The 26,531-nt window shown below is 51.0% G+C and overlaps 1 protein-coding gene across 2 annotated transcripts in view; it reads right to left on the bottom strand.

Moving 5' to 3' along the window:
* Positions 1-26,531, bottom strand: part of klar (klarsicht) — a 684,286-nt gene that overhangs the window by 132,732 nt on the left and 525,023 nt on the right. The gene's annotated exons all lie outside the window — the stretch shown is intronic.

Raw genomic sequence — 26,531 nt, 5'->3', positions numbered from 1 at the left:
AGGAGTACGTGCCACGTGGGCACGCTCCGCGTACGCGCCGCCCAGCCATGAAAAAGAACTACACTATGATATGCAAGTGAATGTTTCACACAAACGGATTCGCAGCATCAACTCGTCATCATTAATTGGTCTGCGGCCACTAGATCGGCACCTACCAGACACGCAGCGTTTTTTGAGTCATCCTCCTTCTTTAATGCGTAAGCATTTCTATGCCTACCCAACGAGAAAGCCCGTCCGTCCGCCTGTCACATAAGACGAAGCACGGCGCAAGCATCGAGCGCATTGACCTTCGTGATGCGTCTCGCTTCAACGCGAACTAAGCGGCGAGAACACAGTGCACACGAAGCTATCAGCACTCGGCGCTTCTGTACCCATCGTTTTCAATACAGGGCCTGCCACGGCACACGCCGCCGGAGCACGGTCGATCACGGTTTAGAATGGTTCGACGCGGATGGATACGGCGGTAAAAAAAAATGATCGGAACGTCATCAGGGCACCTGGACGGCGCCGCCACCTGCTGCAGTTTGCTTGCGTTATCAATTCAACTTGCACCGCCGTCCGCAGTAATTTGTGTCGCCGCAGCGTTGTCGTTTGTACTCGAAAGATTGTTTCATAACATTGACAATGACATCAGCAGGTTGCGTCGAGATGAACAAGTGGCACAATGCTTACGCATACATATGAATTCCCAGATGAGTTTCTGCGTACAGCTTTTTCTGACGCTGTGTGACCTTTCGTCTGATTACATAAATAAATTGAATTTTGAGTGTTTTACGTGCCGTAACCATGCGCGATCCCATAATGAGGCACGCCGTAGTGGGGGACTCCGGATTACCTTTGGCCCTTTAACGTGCACCGCAATGTAAGTACAAGACATTTTCTTGCACATCGGAATGCGGCCGCCACGACCACGACCGAAGCCGCGACTTTTGAGTTCAGCAGTGAATCGCCAAAGCCACTCTTTCAGCTGATAGTCGGCGTTCTGCCTCGTCATCCTCGCTCTCCTTGCGTCCGCGTTGCGAGTGCTTGCATTTCTCTACCACAAGTAATAAACTTCCACAGCATGCTCTGTCATTCAGGCAAGATAGGGAACTTGCGAATACGGCGGAACTCCGCGCAGAGTATACCCTCCAGCTTAACACGCGCCCACAGTTAGGAGACTGCGTACCGACGTTACGCCGTGCTCGCCTTCAGAAGAAGCGACACACCCTTCTTCATCAACGTTCCAAGACAGGTGGTCGGAACGTATAACGACTACATCACGCCGCACGCGCGCTACGGACAGAATTACTGACGCCAAGACACGCATGAGAGTGGCCCAGATACACAAACAGCGAGACCCAGGAGAGCATAACCAAATGATACGTAACCACACGGTTGCAGCAGCGACGCGGGCGTTTGCAATGCCGTGAGCTGGTCCATTTAGAGGAGCGGACACTGGCGCTCTTCCCGAGGGCAACTCAACGCCTCGGCTTCTCACCGATAAGCTAACTGGCGCGCGCATTGCACTACACGACCCGCACGAGCACGGTTCCAGGTCGCACGACGACAAAAAAAAAAAAAAAGTAAACAAACGCTATCCGAAGAGAAACTGGAGCAGGCGTTATTAGCGTCACTATACCACTGTGCGACGACATGCGGTCTAACTAGCCGAAATGTCGATAACTGAAGGTGTGCAATGAATCCGGGGCAAGGTAATTTACTGCAAAACCACGAGCCTCCGCGGTATCCCCCCCCCCCCTTTGTTTTTTCTACTGCACCTTTTAGCATGCCGCGTGGTAACATAACGTAACAGTTTGAAGGCGCGATATATATACGACCGCGGTGCCTGTACGACCCCAGGACGCGTTCGTCAAGTGTCCGGGAGGCCCGCTGCAGGCGGTTTTGACTTGCTCCGAGTTCTGGTGGCGATTATTTCGACAATACCAAACCCTTCCGCCTGCCGTAATTAGAGACCAGCACACTTAACAACATCCGTGCCTATCGTGGTGAGCGCACTGCGAAGGGATATCCCGTATATTCTCGAATATACGCCGCAGCTAAAATTTCACTTTCTTTACGTCACAAAGCCCGTCAATTCGCCTTAACCTGCACCAATGTCGACGAACCCCGTGGTCCGGTTTTGCATGTGCGGCGCCACGGCCCGGAATCGAACCTCCGACCTCGTTCACACGAGGAGAACGCGGACGCAGCGTACACGCGAAGCACACCGTTCTGTTTCGACGGTCACACAATAAGAACAAGCGACTTCCGTAGTTTGGCCAGCTGGTTCGGATGCATTGATACAAAGTTCGCGAAGGCCGGATGCAAAAGACGAGAAAGGCAGCGCTGACTTGCAACATAGTTTGTTGAAAAAACAACGAGCGTGAGGCTCTCAACCGGATTTCGTGAGCGCGGTAGTTCTTTGAAGAGGGAACGTTGGGTAGGAATTCGATATCGGGGGCAGCTGGGGTGTGTGAGCGAACCCTTCAGTTGAACTTTCACGCAAGGAATATGCTACGCGTGTAACAAGAACGCGAATTACGGTGTTGTTAAAGTACGCCTGTATCTGTAACCGTGACAATAACGAGACGCTAGATCTGACGCCGTGTGCACACCATACAAGATTCATTTCTTTAGTTTCCTCACTAAACTCCCTTGCAAGTCTGCGCTCGTCTGTTCCCTTTGCTACCTTGTTTCCCGTTTTGTGGCGCATTTCGCATCGATTAATACAGGACAAAGGACTTGCCAGCACACTGCTTTTATTCGAGAGCGCGCGTGCTATACACAAAGACGGCCCATACACGAACGTGCCCGCGGTATCTGGGCGATGCCAAGCCGGCCTCTTCGTGGGAGACACCCTCCCACACCTGTCGCCGCCTCACGCGGCGTGCGCACCGCGGTCGCCCATTTGCCGCCGGCGGGATCGTCATGAGCCACGCACTGCGGTGCATGTTCGCGGGGCAGCAGGTGCGTTCCGCCGGCACGCACGTGACCACCTTCCAAGGCGACGAGCACTCTTTGTCGCAGGGTGTCACGTGATGCTCGCTGCAAGCAAATGGGTCCGTGAAGCGTTGTACAGTCTGTACCTAATGATTACACGCAACTGTTAGATTGACTGATTGATCGATTGATTGGATTGAGTGACAAGTTTCATTTCATGGGGACGCGGTCACTACATCGGTATTTTTTATAGAAGCTGTAGATAAAGGCGTAGATTACATAGGGAGAAGACGGGTGTAGCTGATATGACCATCGATGAAAATTAGGGGGAAGTGGAGTTGAGCAAGTCGATTGATCGCGCGGTCTATCAGCGCAACCAGATGGCTGGCCAGCGGAAGGAAGACACAGTATAGTCTAGGGCAGTCAAGAGGTTGGGCGAAGAGACTGGACCGCCTCTGTAGCAGGCGGGAGAACAACGACGGGGCACACAAAGCGTTCAGTGGCTGCAATGTCCCAAAGAACTGCGCTATTGAACGCGACTGACGCGCTGTGACAGCGCCGTGGCTTTGCTCGGAATATATTTCTCGGATGAGGCACAATTGGCGTGTGTGTCGGTCTATGTGTACGCCATCGCGCTCGCGCCTATTCCATAAACATACAAAGCGAACATGCTTAAATTCCCATCCTAAGTTTGCAGTCGCTAAATATAAAAAAAGGCCATAGGGGAAGAGAGCGCTTCGTGGTAAAAAACAATTAAGAAAAATATAACACTTTAAAACGGCGTGAGAACGTCATGATACTGAATACGGGCACGTGAAATACACTCAACCTTCTCCGATATTCCGCAAGATCAAGCGACTTTACTATGCAGGATGCCTTTTGTGGGGCGGGTCTCCCATACTCCCGTCTCATGCTTGGCGTGCAACGCTGTGGAAACTATAGGCAAGGACACTCGCTAGCCTCCACGGAGTTGCACGCTACGTGCGTACGGGGCGAAGCACGGCTTCAAGCGCACTGCACAGGCCCGTAATTCGAATATATACGAGAAAAACTAATTCTGTTACGCTGAAACTCAAAGACAAAGCATTCCAGCTGCCGTTTGTTTTCGAGTGAGAGAAACTTCGCACGCGGGCACGAAAATTCCCGAACAAACTAGAGGCTAACAATAGCAGCTTGGGCTTGTTAGTTTTCCATCCTGGTGTTAACAGCGCAAAACGTAGACGGGACACGAGACGACACCACGAGCGTTTTTTTTTTTTTTTTTTTTCCGAATACGTCCCCACTTGTCGCACAGGCACGCTCTCCGTTCGCATTTCGCAGCGTGCGACCGCGTCTGCTCCGTCGGACACGCACAGCCGGCACTTTCAGACTGTGGCCCAGCGCGCGCAACTCGTCGCACCACTGCCAGTGGTTCCGGTGTAGAAGCTCGACGGCGAATTCCGGTCCATGACGCAGCGCTTGTGGTGTCGTCTTCTCGTGTCCGGTCTGCGTTTTGCGCTGTTAACACCAGGACAGAGGCTAACAGCTTCGCTGTAAAACAATTTCTCAAAGGGCCTTGCCGGAGACGCCGATTTTCGTGGACCGCTCTTCGCCGGTGGTCCACAGACTGCGCTGCGCGAGCAACAACGTATCGCGAGCGTTTTTCCCGCGCTTCATCCGCACGGCGTATCTCTCCCCCATAATCCGTCGTTGATTGCGTTTTCTGTTTATTCCCCCCGTCCAGAATCGCGGCGGTGAAGTTGTCGACGGGAGAACTGACCCTTTCCTTCGAAGGCAAAGACAGCCGCCACGATACTCGAGCCAACACACTACTGACAGCCGAAGTCGAAGACGCAAAACTTGTAGCGATGAGATCGATTGCCCGACGTCAAGGCGGTGCAGCAAGGAGCGCGAAGCACAATTTGTTTTCTCGTGCCCGCCGTTGGATTGCGATCTGAACGGTCGTGCAGCATAAGGAGTGTAGTGTAAGCAAGACTAAGGCAGCGAAAACGATAAGTACGCATAAAGGATGAAGTCCGATTACCCGCAAATGTTTTTCGAGAAGTGCGTGGATAAATGCACGCACCACGTGCTCCTATTCAGATTTCCAGGCGCGCGCACGACACACACACACGCACGCACACACTAAAGAGCAGTTCTCCCCCAAAATAACAGCAGCAATAATCTATCCAAAGCAGCATGCATTTCGCGGTACATATTTTCAGGTCACGAACGGCATTCGCGCCTCTGCACACACACACACGAGCGATACACGGTTCGGGGACAAGCCACGCTCCAAAGGACGCACACTTGTCTTAAGGTATTCCATTCTTGGATATCCTGCAACGCCAATCATGGCAGGTCAGCAGCAACCCTTTAAATACGTATTAAAAGCGCTCTGTCCGCGACATTTACAGCATATTCCAAGCGCGTGCTTATAAGGGTATCCGCATCATAATGGACACAGCTTGCAATTAGAAATTGAACTAAAGGAGCCCATCAGAATCGAATCGTAGTGACAGCAATTCGCTGAACGAAAACCCGGAAGCGATCAGGCTCTTTCGCACGGGGGATTCCGCAAGTCCGGCACAGACTCCGTCGTTTCCATGCTGTCATTACACGATGGCTCGCCTCGTGTGTTTGTGCGCTTGAACAGAGCTCGAGCAAACCGTCAGGCTCGTCGCTGCAGGCAATGATTCCAAGAGCACAAAGCGAAACGATATTAAAAAGCCGCGCAGGCATAATTCAGGCGTCACGAGGGCTACCTGGCGGCAGGCTGGAGCAGAACGCAGCCCAGCAAGATGAACAAAAGCCGCACCACAAAAGAGGAAAACTATGGCAAACACTTGAGAGGGATTGGCCGGAAGACGCGCAACAAGGAGGTTCGTGGGCAACGGCCAGCAAGTTGGCCATCGATGTACAACTGCTCAAGCCGCTGCTGGCTTCGCGAGTTGCCTGCACTGCACTACACGTGCGAGCTTCACAGTGAAACCAACGAAGTACGGGTTGGCCACGTGCTTATGTAGAGTGCCACTCTGCAGAGCAAATAGCACCGAAGTGGCTAAGCTAACCATGGGTTCAAGATACCGCGCAGAAAACTGCGCGACTTACGTTTCCACGCGACTTTCCACGTGAAGCTCAAGCCGATCCGTACGCCTTAGTTCTGCAAGAAATTCTCGCGAGACTGCGCTACGTTGGCAAAGCCGAAAATGCGGTGAAAACAGGCTGTCCCCATCACACGCGAGCGAGGCTTCGTTCTTTTTCCCCGCTGACTTCCTTGGATTGAAACAAAACGCGGTTCCTATATAGTTCAGCGATATATACTTGCACAGTTCGTGCTTTCCCAGATTTCAGCGCATGCAAAAAAATAATTCTTAATTTTGACAACATGGAAATAAGTGTGTCGTCAGCAACGTGTCGTTTCCTTTCCTTCCGTGTTAAAACAAGCGTCCGATCAACTTCATTACTGCAACAACATCAAGGAGAAGAATATTTTATTGCTGCACTGAGTGGGCCATGTCTGCTCAAACAAAACTGGATAATAGTTATCTGGAATGCGCTGATTCACCTTCCTTTTTATAGATACAAGGCACTGAGTATTGCCAAAGGGAAATGCTATGATGCAAGAACCGCTGCTCATGCAAGCCAACAAGAAACTTCTTTTCGAGAATGCCAACAACCCAGCAGTGCACGTAACTAAGGGCACGGAGGTGTGTATGCCTATGTAGTGAATAACGACGTCTTTAAACGGCCATGGAAGTGACGCACGGCACGGTTCGTGATAATAGAGAGCTTTAGTTTAGGGGACGCAAGCGGCTTGCGTCCCCAAAACTAAAGCTCTCTAATCTCGCAGCACGTCGCGAACGTGGGATTAGCGCGCAAAGGTACACGTGACGACGTAGCGAGTGGTCCGGGGCAAGTCCAGAGCACTCTAAAAAAAAAAGGGGGGGGGAGAGCATTTGTGCACACAACTTCACTATATATGCGCAGTCCTTCGTTTGTTTAGGTGTGCCGGTCGAAGCCAATTCGTGTGTACCGACCTACGGTACACTTATACTCGACCCGAAGAATACTGCGAAACTTGTAGAACACGGAGACCGGCCGCGCCTTACGTGTGTACACATTTCGGCGCTTCGTGAGGGCATCCTGGACATTATAGTCGACGCAGCCACCTCCACAATAATTGACCTTAAAGGGCCCCTCACCAGGCCCCCTAGCAAATTTTGGTTATACGCTGGAACTTGTTACGTGCCCTGTAGTGAGCGTTCTACCGCAAAAATTTTTTTCAAATCGGCTCCATTAATAGCCGAGGTAGAAATATTTCAGTTCCGCGAACCCATGATTTCAGCAGGCGGGCTCCACTGCCAAGCAAGACGCTCTCTCCGCTGGCCCCGTCTAGCCTCCGCAGGCGAAATTCCTTCCTTGGGTTCTCCCATACCAGACCTCGAGGATTGCGTAACGCATACGTCACAGGACCCGCCTTCAGTTTTTTTTTTATCTTGGCTTTTTTTTTTCGGCGCTACGGACTTCCGCTGAAGGCGTCGCGCGCGAGTTGTTCTCTCGTTCGCGCAGCGCACTGTGTACAACGAAACACGACTAGCGGTAAAATCCTGTGCTACACGAATACTGAAGCAGAACAAGCGGATCGCAAAGCGTGATCACGGGCTGGAACACGGTAGAAAATGGCATAGTTTCGGAACCTGTGCACGTGACCGCACGACCGTGGGAACAAGCAGACGAAGCCGAAGCGCATCTCTCTTGCTTCAGTGCGAAGTAAAACAAAGAAACACGCAGACATTCCGTTTGTGTTTTATTTCTCCAAACTTCAATCCGTCATTTCAAGCAACAGGTCGCACAGATAACAGCTGATGTCTTCAATAGTTATTGAAGTCACGTGTCACCACGAGCGACGTCACAGTGCGGACACGATTACGTAAGCGCAGGAGCCCGACTACGTCACCGTGCCTCTCCGGGCAGATTCGCCGCGAGCGAAGAGGGAAACGGCATTCGGACTGAAATTTCAGGCCTTTCCGCGGCGCGTAGCGATGTAATACTTTGCAGACACGATTGTTATCGCGCTATGTATGTTGTGCGCTTGTCAGCTCAAAATGGCCAGACCTGGTGAGGCGGGGCCCTTTAAGAGTGTCGCGTGCGCGGCGCGAAGCTTGCGGTCACCACACGTTCGGTCGCAGACAGACTATGCATACGCGCACGAAAAATACGCTTAGAAGCGGGACCGAGCGACAGATGCGCACCGACTCCGCGTGTCTTAAAGGAGATAGATTTGTAAGGAACTCAGCGCGACGCGGTCTGATGCTCAGTGCGGCTAGAACACCAGAAACGTATGAGCAAGCAGAATAACGGTCCGTTTCACAAAGAGGATGTTCGTACGATTCTCATCGCCACCCGCTGGTCGCTCCCCCGTACACTTCGAGCATTACCTGTCCCTACAGTACACGCACGCTCAAACACGCACACTGCCACCAACAGAGCAGGCAATCACCGCCTGGCAGTCGAGCGACCACTGGGAGCTGAGCTAAGCCGCGCAACGGCGCGTGACAACGACTCGAGTTCGCATAGTACGGTCAGCAGAGAAAAAAAAAAAAAAACGCGCCGAGTCCAACGCAACGAGGAGGGGTGACAGCCATCGCCTGCAGGAACCGGCAATGGCGTTGCGTCGGACATAGTGTGCCTTGCTAATAATGGGCTGTACATATACAGGGTCGAGGCTAGAATACGCAACGCGGTGAGGAAAAAAGAAATAAATAAACGGTGGCAGTTCAAGGAACCCATAAACGCTTGGTCGTGGGCGACTCCGAAAGGAACGCTCGTGCGGAACGACAGCAAAACGCGAGACTCTTAAATGACCGAAAAGTAAGCCCCAAACGGCGCCGGCAGCGCGTTTAAAGGTGCCTGCAGACAAAGGGGGCCAAGTCGCGAAGCGTGCCCCGCCCCTGAGAGAAGACGGAAAGAAAAATGCGACAAAGGCCAGCCGACGCACGCAGTGCAAGGCGCACTCGCGAATAAGAAAAAAAAAAGAATAGAAAATAGCACGCACGCCGTGCCCGTATATATGCGGCACTTGTTATAGGGCGGGCCTCGAAAGTGCAGTTCCGGCGCCGACGCGCAAGAAGCTCCCTTCCGTATATACAGTCCACCCATACATACCACACGTTCTTCTACTCGAGATGTGCCGACCATCTGTGGTTATCTGCCGGTTGCGGACGGGCCTTGACGTTTCCCTCGTTCGTGTTCGTTGTGAACCAGAAAACGACCGCTCGCCTCCGTTCGTCGGGCCAGAAATGTAGTCGCCGCGGGTTCGTGTTAACGCGTGCGCGTCGAAACGAGCAAGCGTTGTTTCCAATGCTTTGGTCAGCCCGTCAGCAGAAGGCAGGTTAAACCACTCGACCCGGCAAAACCGCATATGCAAATGATCACTGTCGTTCACGTGCGCGGTTTAAAGGGACACTAAAGGTTACCAGAAAGTCAAGTTAAAGTGACAAAGCAATGCTCTAGAACGTCTAAGGCGTCAATATAATCGCAAACAGAGCTTTAGTTACCGAGAAATTGAGGCAAATGCATGACACGATTTGAGACCCCCCAGCGACATTCCGGTACTATCCCGATGACGAAAGCACTCCTCATCATAATTTATGCCACTAGTACTCAACTACTCGTATTAAAAAGATCATTTCATTAGAATATAAGACGGAAGAAAATGCTACTTGTCTACTTCTATTCGATTCTAAGAAAGAATAACATTTTGACGTTACCCTTGAGTACTATGGGTGATCGAAAGGTTTCGTTTTCGCTCGACTCTGCGCGCTCGACTTTGCGCCGCGCGCGCTTTGGAGTTCCAGTTGTTTCTTTATCGCGTCGTGCTGCGGTTGTGCTGCTGGCTCGCGAAACTTGCATTTGGAACAAGCAGCGAGAATGTCATGTCCATGTGATGTTGTGGGATGCGCGAACGGTTCGCGGAACTTGGCCAAGGGCAGTTGCAGCGGCGAATCCAACGTTACTTATCACTGTGTGCCAACGAGTGAACCTCTCCGTTCGAAGTGCCATACCTCTGCCACAGCGCGCTGGCAAAGAGCCGAAAAATCACGTAGTGTGCTCGCTGCACTTTCGTCCAGAGGATTACGAGTTCAACGCCGACTTACTGAAGTCGCGTGAAGTGCCTTTCAAAGCAGGCTGTCGTCGTAGTAGTACGCAACGACACCGGCAGCGCGAGCCCTCGACAGCAGGTCACGTTCATCAGTGCTTAAATCGCTGAACTCGAGCCCAGCATCGCGAGCTAATATGTCGTTGTCAGGGTCATCCATTGCAACGAGCGTCGAAGTTGGCGTCATAAAATAAAGAACCAGCTTATCGTCGTGCGCGTGCGCTTTCCCTTCCGCTAGCCACCATAGTTCCGCTTTCGCGCTGCTTTCGGCTCTGTCTTGGCTTTTTCTGGCCGCGCGTTTGCGTTTTGTGCAGAAAAGCCATAGCGCCGTCTGAGGGAGCCGTTTTACTCACCGACGGTGCAACGTCACTATGAGACTATGACGTCAATACTCCTCGATCGGAGGGCGGGTGATTTGAACTGCGCTAGAGGTACGCGGACGCTGCAGAACGCATTATCTCTTAAAATAAGTCTCTTCTTCGCATGAAACAAGCGTTTCAAGGTTTCTGGGATGGTATTTCAACAGTCCACGTTGACTTAATATTAACCTTTAGTGTCCCTTTAAACCAAAGAAATCGCGACGACCGTGCGCGCTTCGTCTCGGCAAGTGATGCTGACCCAACTTTTTCCTTGTTGACGTAGCATATATATATATATATATATATATATATATATATATATATATATATATTACTTCGCTATACTGTCGATCCGATCAGGGATCATAGCAGGAAAGGCATTTACATAGTTATCTTACAATGTAACAATGTATTAGAACAATATTAAGGTTACACACAACAGAAAGCCAATCAGCAAAGGCAAACAAAATGGTAGGCATTAATTACACAATAATACATGGCAGTAAATTTAAGAGTAGCAAGGGGTAATGAGATTGTCGAATAGCAATGGTGGTAGGTAATAATTAGAGGAAAAGAGGTAAACACTTTGCATAAATAAACAATGGTACTGAGTAATGGCAAGTAATACAAGTTATAAAAGGTATACACAAGAGGTAGTAATCCATAAGATACGTTTCAGATGTCGTAAAATAAATTGGGATTATGTACACAATATAATGAAATAAAAGAAAATGGCACAGAAATAAAGGGTGACGCAGGTACTTCATAATTGTGAAGCATGCAATTAATTTTCGGCTAATGTTAAAAAGTAGATAAGGTAGGGCTGTTTGTAATACTAGGGTCCGGCTTATTCCATTCATGCGTCATTATAGGTTTCCCGAAGCGCACAGTAGACACCAACTGGACGCTTTTTAAAAATAAAATGATCGAACTCACTACGACTTACATACCAGCTATCATTTTAACAGAGCGACCTTCGTACCCATGGTTCAACAACACATTAAAACGACTAAACAATAAGAAGAAAAGATTGTTTCGTAAAGCCAAGGGTTCCAATACTGCCCCGGCATGGGAAAAATATTACGTCACTGAAAAGGAGTTTGAATCTTTGGCCGCAACAGCTAAACAAACCTTCTACTCAACTACACTCCCTAACATGCTGCAAAATAATCCCAAACAATTCTGGAAATACATTACCCCAAATAACCGTAAACCATTATTATTATATGATAACGACAATAACCGTGTTCCAGACCATAAAGTATCTGAAGTACTAAACTCTGTCTTCTCTTCCATGTTCACTTCTGAATTTAACACAGACCTCCCAGACTGTCCTTACCTTAACAACCCAACGATGCCAGACATAACAATCGAAGCACATGGTATCACCAAGCTAATTGAAACCCTCAAATTAACATCCTCAGCCGGCATCGATGGAATCAATTCCAAAATGCTTAAGAACACTGCGCACATCTCTAGTGCATTTTTATGCCACATCTTCCAGCAATGATTATCATCTGGAGTGGTGCCGCAAGATTGGAAAATAGGGAAGATAAATGCAGTACCAAAAAAAGAATCATCGTCATCGTGCCACAATTACCGCCCAATTTCCATCATCAGTGTTTCTTCTAAACTAATGGAGCATATAATTTATTCTCATATTGTAAACTTCCTAACCTCCGCTAATTTCTTTAATCCTAATCAACACGGTTTTCAGAAAGACATGCCCTGCGAGACTCAACTAGCTCTATTCGTTAATGACATCAGCTAGCATCTTGATTAAAACATACCCCATAGACGCCCTCTTCCAAGATTTCCAAAAGGCTTTCGACAAGGTTCCTCATGAACGGCTCTTTCTAAAACTATCATGTCTTAATCTTAACCCTTGTGTTCTCCAATGGATACGCAACTTTCTGACTAAGCGTCAACAGTTCGTTTACGCTAACTAATGCTTGTATACCTTATCACCCGTTATCTCCGGCGTTCCACAAGGCACAGTCCTGGGGCCACTGCTCTTCTTAATATACATTAACGACTTACCGATAGGTTGTTCTTCTAAAGTTCGTTTATTTGCTGATGATTGTGTAATCTATCGTCCTATTACTAACGACGCTGATTCTCGCGCTCTCCAATCCGACCTTAACGTCATTGAAACTTGGTGTAATAATTGGCTAATGTCCCTCAACGTCAAAAAAAAAAAAAAACGTCGCTACTTACTTTCCATCGTCGCCAATAATTTATTTCAGCTAATTACATTATCGCCGGTTCGGAAATATGTGCTGTGACTTCATATAAGTACCTAGGCGTTAACTTGTCGAATAACCTCAGTTGGTCCTCGCACATAGCAATGATGCCAATCGTGTACTATGCTACCTGCGCCGTAATCTACGTCTTGTTCCGCCCTCAGTAAAACTACTCGCATATTTCACAATCGTTCGACCCAAACTGGAATACGCATGCTCAGTGCGGGACCTACACCAATCTAACCTGGCAACAGCACCGGAATCCATACAGAATCGTGCAGCAAGGTTCATTCACTCTGACTACTCTTACCACACCAGCGTTACTAAACTTAAGTCATCTCTGAACCTTCCAATCCTCGAGCAGCGCCGCAAAACAGCAAGACTGTGCCTCTTTTACAAATTTTATCACTCGCTGCTTCATCAGACCGACATCACGCCTGCGCATCGCACTTCATCCCGTCATAGCCATTCCAGGGCTGTTTATTCCCCTCCAGCTCGCACCTCCGCTCATCTTAACTCTTTCTTCGTTCAAACAGCGAAAGACTGGAATCATCTACCTGCTGAAGCCGCGCACCACTCCAGTCATTCATCGTTCAAGGCATTCATTGAAAATGTTATCTAAATATGCCCACCCCTCAACCCCAAATGGGGTATTTGAGGTACCAATAAATAAATAAATAAACAAACAAATAGATAAATAAATAAAAGGGGAAAACGAATGTTTATTAGTTTCCGTATAAAATGGGTATTCGTTTAATGATAGTGAGTGTTTATGTCGGGTGAGTCGTGTTTGCGCTATAGATAAGTATTTGGAACTGCCTATTTTTAATTCATTATGAATCAGTTGATACGTAATCTTTAATCATGCAAGCTCGACTCGGTTTTGCAAGATCAGTGTACCGGCCTCCTTTAGCAATTCTGTGGGTGAGTCTGTTAACATATATTTATTGTAAATATATCTTACCTTATCTTAGTGCCTGCCTTTGAATTGCTTCTAGTTTGTTAATGAGTTCTTTGGTGAAAGGAAACCAAAGAGCGTTAGCATATTCTAATACAGATCTGAAAAATGTGTTATATGCTAGTAGTTTTGTGCTTGGTGGTGCTAGTCTAAGACATCTGTTTAGGAAAAACATTTTTTTTTTCTGTGCGGTCGAGATAACGCTGTTAACATTGCGCTCCCATCTGAAGTCGTGTGTTAACGTTAAGCGAAGGTACTAGAACTCCTTCACTTTGTTAGGCGTGGCGTTATATATAATGTAGGTAAATTCTGAGCTGAGCTTTTCTGTCGTAATTGACAAAGTAGGTGATTTTTTAACGTTCAAAGCCGTTTGCCATTCGTTACACAAAAAAGGCATTGGTTGCACCATTTGTACACATGTGACAAAGCGTATCTCTCTCTCTCTCTCTCTGTCTGTCTGTCTGTCTGTCTGTCTGTCTGTCTGTCTGTCTGTCTGTCTGTGTCTGTGTCTGTGTGTGTGTGTGTGTGTGTGTGTGTGTGTGTGTGTGTGTGTGTGTGTGTGTGTGTGTGTGTGTTCAACCACGTTCGAAAACGATAGCACTGAAACACGTGGTGCGCAGGATGACAAATTATCATCCCATCCACACTACATCGGTGGCGATGCACCGAGCACGTTTTGACAAATCGTGCTACGCAAGAAAATGTACGCGAGGTAGCCCAGGGAAACTGTGGAGCGGACGTGGCCAAATGTGGCGTCGTACGCAGATAGCGAGTGGAGAACCGGTGCACTCGTTTCGTCGGGGAGGCTCGTCAGAGGCTGTAAAACGGCCGCAGCTACGCGTCCCGCTGACAAAACGCACGCAACGGCGCGCAGGAGCGCGACATTCGAAATGCAAGCGGGCCACATTTTGGGAACGCATACGGCTCGTACGCTCGGCCGATCGAGATCCTCCGAGGCTTAAGTCCCGCTGTACAGGAAAGGGGGCGGAGGTCACCGGTTCGCGGAAGAAGCGAACGCAGTCGTCTCAAACGGGTCTGCGAACGCGCAAAAGCAAGCGGCAAGAACATCCGTAGTTCGTACGCAATGAAGCCGCGCGCCGTAGTCGGGCGGGGAAAAAATAAGACGCCGCGACGCATGTGTCACTGGCCACGAAAGCCGACTGACCCCTGCAGCGCGCGTCGGGTCAAAGGTCGGACGCGACCGACCGCATACGAACGAGGGGTGTGCACGCGGACAACGCCGCAGGAGGCGCTTCGCCGGCGTCGCGTCACTTCCTCGACGCAACCCGGCCCCGCAGATAATGTGCCGCGCTAAAGAATGCCAGGCGCAGAACGAATGCGAACGTACACCGCCAGCGCTCAGCCACGGCTCCCCCGACTTCCTCGCTGCCCCGAAGTCGAGGAGAGCCTCGCATTTCGCTTTTTACACGGCGGGATGCAAAACCCTGCGTCAGCTGGGAACGCACGAAACACCGATGACCTCGCTTTAAAGTGCGCGAGACCCCTGGGCCCGTCAGCGTGCGCGGTTTTAAGCGCACCGAAAAAGGGCCGCAGTGGAAGCGCGCTCCCGGCCTCTGGAGACGTGCCGCCACGCACGGCTCGGTGCTCGCACGCTGGCTGCGAGGCGTCTTAAGCTCGTTGCGCCAGGAATCGTGCACTTCTACGAAAACCAACTAGGGCAGCTTATTATACCCTTATTGCGCAGAAAATTCGTGCGCTGACAAAACTGAGCGCGCAATGAGGCGGGCCTTAGAGATTATAGAGCGAAAGCACAACTGTCAAGTATAAACAGCAGTCTAACCCTCCACCCCTCTCTTTCACTGCCTCTTGATAGAATGGGCCTTTTGTGCGGAACGAGGTGCTTCATCGTGCACACATGCCCATAGATGGCACCTACTGCGCACGTCGCGCTTTTAATATGCCCTTTACAAACGGGGCCGTATCTGACAATAAACGTTCTTTCATGCGATGCTCACGCAGCTGGGACACATTGTGGAACCACCATTTATTTCTCCCCGGCAGAGACGGGAAAACCTAATCGATAATTAATAGTCAGCGGGACAGCCCTACTTGATCAGCTGCATCGAAGAGAAGGGGAGGGCGGGGGCAAATTCATTTAGAGCGAAGTAAATCTACTTGGACAAAACGATTCCCACAGAAATTGTGCATTAAAACTACGCTGTGATCAGTGCCGCTAAACTAATTAGGCGTTCCCGGGTACAAGACTGGATCAAAGTGCACACTTCACTATGTGGAGAAGTTTGTTCCCACTTCTCGCAGCATACACGTATTCGAAGCGCAACATTTCTGCTCCGTCCTCTGTAGTGCCCCTGTGAGCCGAAGACTGCTGCGAGTCGCCCTCCTCGTGCGCACTGTTCCCTCGCAGGGCGCGGCGTATTTCGCGGGACGCAATGCGCCCACCGGGACCAGCCGAGGTTCCACGCGCCACCTGTTCCACGTCACGCTCGGTGCGGGGGCCCTGCACGCTCGCGTCTACAACGCCTGCGGACAGACACAGCGCGCGGCCATAGGCCCGCCTGTTGAAACGAACGTCCGGACAAAGAAAACTAAAGTGGCGAATAAGGGAAGAAAGAAGTGCCCGACGATTACGGCACTCCCTAATCCCAAATTTCATAGGTGTTTTCACTTTGTGATATACTGAGGCAAAGAATTTGACACCGAAATCACCGCGCCGACTGGCAGTGGGCAGGTGCCGTCAGCGCCTTCGCAGGGATAAGGGCAGTATGGGAACGCCAGAGAGAGAGGGGGGGGAGGGGAAAAAAAGAAAAAACAAGCCGACATAAAATTGTAGGAGCACGGGTGAAAGGAGCTTCGCTCCTTTTCGAGGAAAAGTGCGGTGCGGAAACTGACAAATGGAAATCGCGCGAGGTGAGACACACGCACAACACACCACCGCTACAACAGGAACAGAGGTAGCGTGCACTGCTGCCACTAGTGACACACCCAGTGTAAAACCGCTCCAGCCGTTGCAGCGAAAAAAATGTACGACATGTACAGTGAACTATAGAAGTTTACGGACCACGGGATCCCAAAAGAAAGCGTAGAATTTCTGAGCAGCCTGTAAAAGTAGCCAGTAAAACCGTAGCACTACGTTGTTCGCATATAGTAGCAGCGGGTGGAAATGCGAACACCAGGCTCCGTTGTGAGGCTGCTGCGATTTCAAGCTTTTTCTCGGGTTGCATGGTCTGTAAATTTTTGTGGGCGACTGTACATGCACAGCAGACCTGATTAAATCAAGCAGGCTATGTAACTATGTGTCACGGCCCCGTTTCAAAGTGGATGCCAATAGATCACCATCGTTCCAAGTCAGAAGCACGGAGCAAAATTAGTTTTGAAAGAAGACTCGGGAACATGGATGAAATGGACGGCTAAAGTGAACAAATAAAAAGCGGGCACGGGTAATGGGAGAAAGAGTTAGAGAAAGTTGGCAACGAAGTACAGTGTAATTGAAAGTGTATATAGACAACCAGCAGTCATTAAAAAAAAGAAAATAACCGAAACAGAGACGGAAAATTGGATGCAAATAATGAAAACGATAAAGGACCACGGAGAGTCACAAGAATGGCAAGAAAGAAATGAGAAATGAAAATCTGCACCAGAACACAACGGGCAGTGCCTTGCTATTCGAGGCACGAGCTGGTTGCCTAAGGACAAAAACATAGGGGGTCAAATATTCGCAACTGAATTAAGTATGCGGCTGCTACAGAAAACATCCGGAGACCGCTTAGTGCATCCTAAAGGAATGCGAAGGTATCCATCCGGCGAGAGTCATGCACTAGATGTTGGATTGCGCAATATTTTGACGGGAGACGTAGAAGAGAAACACGCACACACTCGGACCCGCTCCGTTGTGCGCGCGTTTTCCTCGTGCGTGTCCCGCCAGGAAGTTGCGCAATACAACATGCTATACCAAAACGCCCAGTCTACAACCTTAACCCTTATACGTAAGGTTCCAGAAGAGCACGGATTCAAAGCGGAAGGAGGCATTAACCGTAACCGGTCAACAGTCGATACTAGCAAGGGACATGAGGAGTACTGGTGGAAAAAATCTGGGAAGAGATTAATAGGACCGAATCCGTTACAGGCCTCTATAGCTGTGCGAGGTATACATATACAGATTTTAAGGAAGAAAGAAAAGATCAGGGAGAAATAGACAAAATGGTAGACTGATAAGCATGTATAGATTACCTGATTAGTTCAGGTAAGCTGTAGGTAACTATGTTTCACCGCCCCGTTTCAAAGAGGGTGCCAATGGATCGTCATCGTTGTGAAACCGAGCGTGTGACACTCGATCGAGGCTCGAGATGGGCCGTCCGAAGACGAACTCGCTGCGGCCCCCTCTGCGGGGGCGAGCAGCGCCTGCGCAGATACGTCCGGCGACCGAGCCCGCGGTGTGAAATGACCAGCAGCGCTGAAGGGAAACGTAGCGGACTAGCGGCAAACGCGGGTAGCTGCAAGAGAAACAGAACTGACCCCCGCTTCGGGGCTTGCGAAAACACATTGGGAGACAACAGAAACAAGGAACGGACCTACCCAGCCAACGGCAATAATCTTTTATTTTATCTCGAGTCGTCACTAAAATTATCACTTTCGCTAGGTCAGATCCTACAAACGATTGCAGGAAATGCATCTGGTGTACGCGCAGACAGTGATTATATTTCTATGGCTGACAATGCAGTTCCCGCATACTTCTTCGTAGATTGTCGTCAGCCGAGAATTCGCGCACCCCCGCACGTAACTTTTGAGCAAAGCACACACCACGCCCGCGCTCGCGCAAACAGCTTAGTCACACTGTCGCCGGCCGCAAAAGAAAAACACGCGAATCGTGTCACGACCCCGCGGCTCCGCCACATCACACACACGCGCGCGCAAATTCGAGATGCGCACCGTTCGGGCACGGAGCTCTGTACAAAGGGAACGTGGACAAGCGCGCGGCATGACGCTCGACAAAATGGCTGGCGGATGTTAAACTCTGAGAATACGCACAGCGCGTCCCACCGACTGCGCAAACACGTTCCCGCGGCGGTATACGAGCTGCGTCCGCTGCGCCGCCCCTCCGCGCGAGGCGTGAGGCTGGCCTGCTGCGAAAGAGTCGCGAAGGCGTCGGGCCGGGGGTCGGCCGAAGCGCTCCAGGTTCTCACGGGAGTGCGACACCGCCCGTGTGTGAGCCACTGCGAATCCGTATGCATAATACAAACATGGCGGGACATCGAGAAAACGCGAACAGTGCCGTGTACCTGTGGAGGCGCGAACAGAGGCTACAGCTAACACAGCGTGTAGAGGAACAATAGAAGCAGATTTTAGGAATGCGCGCGTGTCGTGGGATTACAGCGTTGCGTTCCGCCGAGTGGTACCCAACACTTGGATAAGCTTCGAACTTACAACTCAGAGGAGGAATGACCCAGCTGTGTACGGCCGATCCCTGGTGGCAACAGGCCTAATTGTTTAAGGTATCGCGATATGCGCGACAGATAATGAATAGACGAGGATCAGGCATAGTATACATAGTGAGGTTTCTACGGCAGAGTCCTGGGCACGCCTAGCCCTGGCCTTCTCTCGGTCTTGTTCAGCTTGTGCCCGACGCTTGCCGACGACTTCGGGGTCGGCCGACTCGCGCTCGATAGCAAGATAAACCCGGTACATCCATAGGGTACACCGTAGCAAGTGCGAACCCAGAGCACCCACGTGCCCCCCGTTTCGCCGCGCACTCGTCGGTAGAAGCGATAATCGGGGGACACTTCTGACGCCATGTGCGGTTAATTTTAAATGCGTAAGCATTTCCATGCCTACTCAACGAGGAAACCCGTCGGGCCGTAGGCCACGTAAGACGAAGCGCAGCAGCAGCGCCGAGCGAATTGACCTTCGCGCTGCCTATCGCTTCAACGCGCGAACTAAGCGGCGAGATCACAGAGCGCACACGAGGCTATCAGCAGTCGGCGCACTCAGCCCCCATGAAGATAGGGCCCGCGCAACACGGTTGATAATGGTACGACGCGGGCGGATGGGGCACCGCAGAGCGATAACGGCTTATAATGATCGGAAAGTCATCATCGCGGCGTCACCTGCAGCAGTTAATTTGCTTGCGTGATAAATTCACCTGGCGCCGTTGTCCGCAGCAGTTCGTGTCGCCGCAGCGCTGTCCTTTATACATGGTCGGATCAAGCTTCACAACGTTGATAAGACACCGGGCTGCGTGAAGACAGCAACTGGTACAATCCTTCGGGATACTTCCAGAGGACTTTCTGAGTTAATATTTTTCTAAAACCGATACCACGCGGCCGCACGGGAACGTGCTTTATGTAGAATTTGGCTAGATCGAGATAAGCTTGTTTTCAACAACCGAGAAAATATCGTAGAGGTCTCAATCTTGAGTGACTGCTTGAATGCTCTACTGGAACTCCTCGCAATACCTGTGTAACACGCCTGTATTGACCCAGCGTAGACGTAAAATTCCGCGACGGTTGCACTGAGGTGCGCGCATTCCAAAAACTAGCGCACGCGACCGCAGCGGATGGAAATACGTGCACGAAACAAACGGTCGAAAGGAGGCTCGAGAACAGCCCCATTTCGATTTCGCCCTAGGCGTGCGATTGTTCTCCCCTCACGGACGTCGTATATATATATATATACTACCTAGGTCGCACGCGCATGCGCCGCCGCCACGCGCCATCTCGCCGTTTCTCCTCAAAGCTCAAGTGGAACGCGCACTCGAGTCTAGCAGACACTGCCTCGCCAAAACCGTGCAGGACGCGCGGAATCTATAGCGTGAGCCGGCATCGAGAATTGGCGAACGTATGTTTTTCGACACGGGCTACAGCCGATGAATTATGCACTGCGGGCGCACTAGTGAATAACGCCTCTGGTCGTCCGCTTTCGAAAGTGATGCAAGAGCAGCAGTGCTGTGTTTTCTGCATGGACAAAGGAAAAAGATAGGAGGGTGCATTACGTCACGCAGCCTGCAGCCTTGGCAAGCGAACGCTCCCTGAAGCCGCAGTGGTGGCCCAACACGTCACCTCTTGCGTCGAGATTACGGAGGAAATTCGAGATTTTCCGAGACGTTTGGTTACCAGTAGTATTTATTCGGTGCGCGTTCGGCTGGCAGCTGCTAGCTGCTCATATGGAGGCCTCCATGGCTGCTCAGCTGCCCTGCCTGTACTCTGGTCACATTTTTCACTGGATGCTTGTTCTGCTTTGGTCGTTTCCTGCAAGGCATATGTGTGTTCAGCACTTTTGGCGAGTTGTGAGAGGTTCACAATCCAACGTATACGCCACCGCATTTAGGCTACAGGTATACTTTGGCCAAAGTAAGCAGACCGTTGTGAGCGATAAGAAACTATATGTATTCTTAACATTTTTGACCGAGGCCTTGCCCGTGTGTACTTTGCCCTGTTATGCCAGCTTTATTGATTTGTATTGTCGCTGGATCAGTGGGACCCTATGCATGAGGGTTTGTATGCATGCGATTGATCGCATTGCGGGAACGGAGTCATCCTACAGGCCAAACGCGGTGAAGCTTATTGCCTCAGATGACGCTAACTCCCGGAAGAAACGGTGAATTGCATTTGCTACGTATGTACGTGCTATGCTGTTACGCGGTGCGTTGTCAATTTATCTGCGCCCAAGAAAAGCAGCAGCAACTGCAAACAGCGCTTGTTCCAGCTTTTGGAGTTTGAGACCCATATATGGCCGGGTCATGTGGTCTCCGCTTTGTTCTTAAGCACTGACCCTGCTTCGAACACTGCGTACTGCGAACACGAACAAGTGGCAAGTAATCGGACGCATACGATCTCATTGTAAAAAATTATGGGGTTTTACGTGACAAAATCACACTCTCATTATGAGGCACGCCGCAGTGGAGGACTACGGAATAATTTAAGCCACCGTGCTTTAACGTACACCTAAATTTAAGCACACGGGTGCTTTCGCATTTCGCCCCAATCAAAATGCGGCCGCCCTGGTAGGGATTCGATCCCGGGATCTCGTGCTTAGCAGCCCAACAACTATGGCCACTACGCAACCACGGCGGGTAAAACCTAACATGTACCGCGGCGAACGAAAGAGAAAGGTGCGCTCCAACTCAAACTAAACTTCGCTTTATACCTCACACGAAAACTGACCAGCTTACAAAACAGTTTTTAGCCTGCCTTTATAAGTGAAGGATATATGCGTGCTTAGCTTCTGAAATGACAACAGACATTACTATGCAGTTTACTGCAACACGAACCGCTGCGCACACTTACCGCAAAAGCAGTCAGCAGTGTAGCAACGCCGCGCACCTTTCGGAGAGGCCTGCAACATTTCCCTCCAGCTTCCGACGTGCTTGAGAGGCTTTCTGGTGCGGCTCGCCGAACGGACACGCATAGCGCAACACCGCGATTCGATGCCACAATCCAGAAACTTCAGCACGGCATTAAGCGAAAGTGCCGCAGTGCTAGCCATGTTTTTGTTGATTTGAAGAGCCTCAAATGCTTTCGAATGTGTATCGAAAAAAAAAAAGAATCAACCGGAAGTATTGAAACCTACCGCACGCGCTGACGTTTTAACGCGATAGCGTTAAGGAGCTCGTGTCGCAGAAAAGCCGGTGTCGTCGGCGTCGGTGTCGGCGTCCGCGGCGTTGGCCGTGAGCGATAAATCACGGCAGGCACTTCATAAATAAAAAGCAACTTCCAAGATGGGCTGGGTGGGAATCGAACCAGGGTCTCCGGAGTGTGAGACAGAGACGTTACCACTGAGCCACGAGTTCGATGCTTCAAAGCGGCACAAAAGCGCCTCTAGTGAACGCGGTGTTGCCTTAGAAACGAGCTGTTTCTTAGGCTCCGGCGTGCGTCGCTTGCTCAGGCGCACATTTCGTTGTCGCGCCGAACGCTGCGTTGCTCGACGCTCACCGCGTCCGATGCGGGGCGCGTAGCCGCTGCGCCGTAGCCCATGGTCTTACACCCCTTGGCGGGTCAACGCGAACGCTGTCGCGCTCCACTCTTGAAAGCGAAGCTTAAGCGTCCTCCAATTTTCTTTTTTATCACGTGTTTGGCCGCCACATCGGATTCGATCAATCGCGTTGCGGCATGCTCCCTCCCATCATTTCCTTCCTCCATGATTTTTCTGCGCCTCCGAAATCGCCACGTTTCGGAATGGGCGAGCAGACGACACCCGGTGCCGCTGGACTGCACGCAATAAGCGCACCGCCAGTGATACACATCGCCATAATTTCATTCGCAAACTACCGCAGCTACGACAACAGGCATGGCTCGCAGCTCTCCTACAACGCTGCACGCATTTATGCGGTGAGAATTGCAGGGACTCACGCGTTCTGTGCGAAAATCACTGCCAGCTGATAGCTACTCCATGGACGACCCCGCGGGAAGGAACACCTCCCGGCCCAGTAACTCTCGCGTTGGCTTTTCTCCAGTTCGCATCGCATGCAGGCCAGGCAATGGCTCGCTCCGATTCCTCGCATTATTTGTTCATGCCTGCCCTCCTTTTACTTCAACGCAGACGTTCCGCAGGGCGACGCTTCCCAGCTGAAGTGCAAGCAATCGACGTGTCAGGGGCGGCGCTGTCAAAAGAACCCAGCGGCGTCGATGACCCACCCCACATTTGAACGCCCATGCAGGCGCGTTATGTGCAGAAGTGGAACCAAACAAACAACGATGCCGCGCTTGCTGGCACAGGTGTGCGCGTACAGCAGCTACGCAGGCACTTTTTTGCGCACGCAGATTTGGAAAATAGCGTCCCACGAAAGTCACCATAGCAGACGTACACGCGCCTTGCGCAGCGAGCGAACGAAGCGCTACGTGTCTTCTGGGGCCGCTCCTTTCATGCGATGCGCGAGCACTCCCGAGAGCCATTCGCGTCTACGCACTCGTCTCGCGCAATGGCTCGCTCCCTCGCCACCGGCACAGCATTACGAACAGGCGCCATACATTTTGCCGACCTTATAGCGCGCATTATGCGTGTCGCTGCAGTCTTTCTCAGCTACTCTGAGACACGTGTTTAAGTCCACGGCTAACAACAAGAACGCGTCAAAGAGACGATGTCCACGGCGCGCATGCGTACACTACGAAGAGAAGGCAAGGAGGTATTTCCCTCCGCACGCGAAAGTAGGTCCCCGCGAACGCGAGGCGATGGCTTGTTCTCCGTTGCCGCTGCTGCTGCAGTCGCACGGACAGACAGGTACACAAACACGCGCGCACACACGCGCAGGGCGTGAATTCGTTACTGCCTCTACGGTACAATGCGTCCAATGGCGATGGGACGGCCGCGCACTCTCGCGGGAACGGCGCGATTTCGGGCCCTCGAAGCAGCTTCGCGCGCGATCTGGAACGAGAGCATCCCGGCCTTTATGCGTCACGCCGAAGGCACGCACGCAGTGGGTAGACAGACAGCAAGTGCTTAATGCGCGCCTATAAAAGGCCGTCCCAGCCGTCGCGCTTTCTATCTTCATCGCAGTGCAGATTCGGCGAAGATAAATTAGCGATGCGATTTGGGCTCTTTGCGCGTTTGCAGGTGTCAGTGTTGGTGACTGCGTATCACACTGTTGCAGGGACAACCCCATGAGCAGCGAAAAAGCACTAACGAGATAACTCGTCATATATACGAAAGTGGACGCAACGAGGTTAGTCCGCGGTTGATCGCATGGTGCGCGAGGAGCAGGAGAGCTAAGATCACGCTTGCGCCGGCCAATCCAGCCTGCGTCTATACGCTAACGGCAGAGAGAAGTCGCAGCAAAACCCAAACTGAAGAAAGAATGTACTCGCTACAATTAAATCCGACGCAACAAAACAATACGTGGTCCGATACCGCTTGACAGCACGCTCACGTTTGTACTCGGACACAAACATGAAAATTAAGAAAGAAAGGAAAGAAATTAAAAGAAAAGAAAATGTCCTATAACGAAAAGCGATCGCACGCCATGGCCCCGTTGGTGTAGTGAGGTTTTTGACCCGACGTTAATAACACACACACGCGCGCGCACACACACACACACACACACACACACACACACACACACACTATATATATATATATATATATATATATATATATATATATATATATATATATATATATATATATATATATACACACACACGCGGCTCGAGCATAACAAGAAAGGTGTTCGCGAGGTGTGCCGCGAAGCGGTACACTATAGCGGACTGGTCCGCAGATTCAGATGGCGCTCTCGAATGCAGTGCGTCCTCCGTTACCGCTCCAAGGTGCGGTCTCTGCTGCGGTCAGTCGGCAGCCGCACGAAAAGTGCGCTCGACGAAAGGACGGCGCAGTGGAACCGCTCCTCGGAGTGGTGGCGGCGGCGCATCGCTACACGTGGCACTTGGCCTGCAGATCGCGAGCAACGCATAGCGGGGCGCCGCAGCGCGCCACGTAAGCTAAGAGAGAATAACAGACAACGATGAAACAACCTCGGAGGAGCGCCTGCCTCGCGAAACGAGCGAGTCCCGTTTACGCCAAAGGGCACCGGCGTCGCCTCAACTCCGTGACAGGCGGGCCGAGGAGGAGGCCGCGGCAAGCAGGCGCCGAGACGAACCGGCAACGCAAAAAACGACCCGCGCGCTGCACCAACCGCACACGGCGTGCAACACGTCGTGAACCCGCCGAGAATCCGGAGAGAGGGAGCCGGACGAAGGGGTTCTGACTGACAGAGGCATGGCCACGATGGAGGGAGCGCTCACGGTGATAAGGGGTGTGGAGAAGAGTACGACGGGGGTCATCACGATACCGGCGCGTTGCGGTACCGCTGGATCGGCCGCTCATCAACGTGCGCTAGGCTCCGCAAGTACACTGCCGTGCCAGGCAGCCAAGACAGGGGACGTCATCGTGCGCGTGCTCCGGCGTGCAAGCGGCAAACCATCCTTGCCGGAGAGCGTCGACGCTTCGGGCACGCCCCGTGACCCAGAGATATGCCGGCCGTGCGGACGACCTTGCAAAGGCCGCAGAGCAAAAGCAACACACCTGCGCTGCAGCACCAGGCATGCCAAACACCGGAAACGCGCAGACTGCCTGCTTGATGCCGTTCGCGTGTTTAGCCCCTGGCTGGCACACGCGCCGCACTCCTCCCCGCAACAACGGCCCTGGAGCGAGCAGACACCGACGGAGAAGCGGTCATTACACTACCACTCGCGCCGGACCCTTCTCTGATCGCTTCGTCCGCAAGCGGGGTGCGTCCGCGCGCTTCCTGGGTGGTGGTCACTCGTCTGCTAGCTTTAAAGGGACACTAAAGACAAACACTCGATCTGCTCGGGCGTTAAAGTATTCTTTGAAAACTCTATCATCGTTAATTTCACAATGATATGTTCACTATTAGAAGAGATACTGAAGGTCAAAGCCCCAATTTCTTTTAATTTCCCGTCAAGACCCCCGCGCCGGTACGCCAGAACAAGCTAAACGCGACTATTACTACCACATGTTTGACGGTATCGTTGATGCAAAACGGACTTGGAATAAGCTGAATTCTGTTATACCATCAGTACTATTAAAGAGCTCAAGGGGGATAATCAGGTTCTTAAAGATGAAGGGCTAGACAACAAATTTAATAATTTCTTTGTATTTCTAGTTGAGAGCACTTATGATCGAGATGCCTTGATGTATTTTCCCAGTACATTGAAGTTTTTGATATACTCGAAAACTTTAGGCAAACCAAAAGTGAGGATGTGGACGGATTAAAAATACAACCAATTCTTTTTGTTGTCGACCTGCTCACCTCCTGCCTCGCTCACATTTACAACATCTCTTTAACCTCCGGCATTTTTCCTCAACAGATGAAAATTGCAAGGGTAACTGTGGTGCACAAAGGCGGAGAAACAGATCATTTAACTACAGACCAGTTTCAATTCTTCTATTGTTTTCAAAAGGTTTACAGAAAAAGATATCCT

This window comes from Dermacentor variabilis, chromosome 7 (assembly GCF_050947875.1).
Source record: "Dermacentor variabilis isolate Ectoservices chromosome 7, ASM5094787v1, whole genome shotgun sequence".
Lineage (NCBI taxonomy): Eukaryota > Metazoa > Arthropoda > Arachnida > Ixodida > Ixodidae > Dermacentor > Dermacentor variabilis.
The sequence above is the reverse complement of the archived record's forward strand: the minus strand, read 5'-3'. Positions and strand labels throughout refer to the sequence as shown.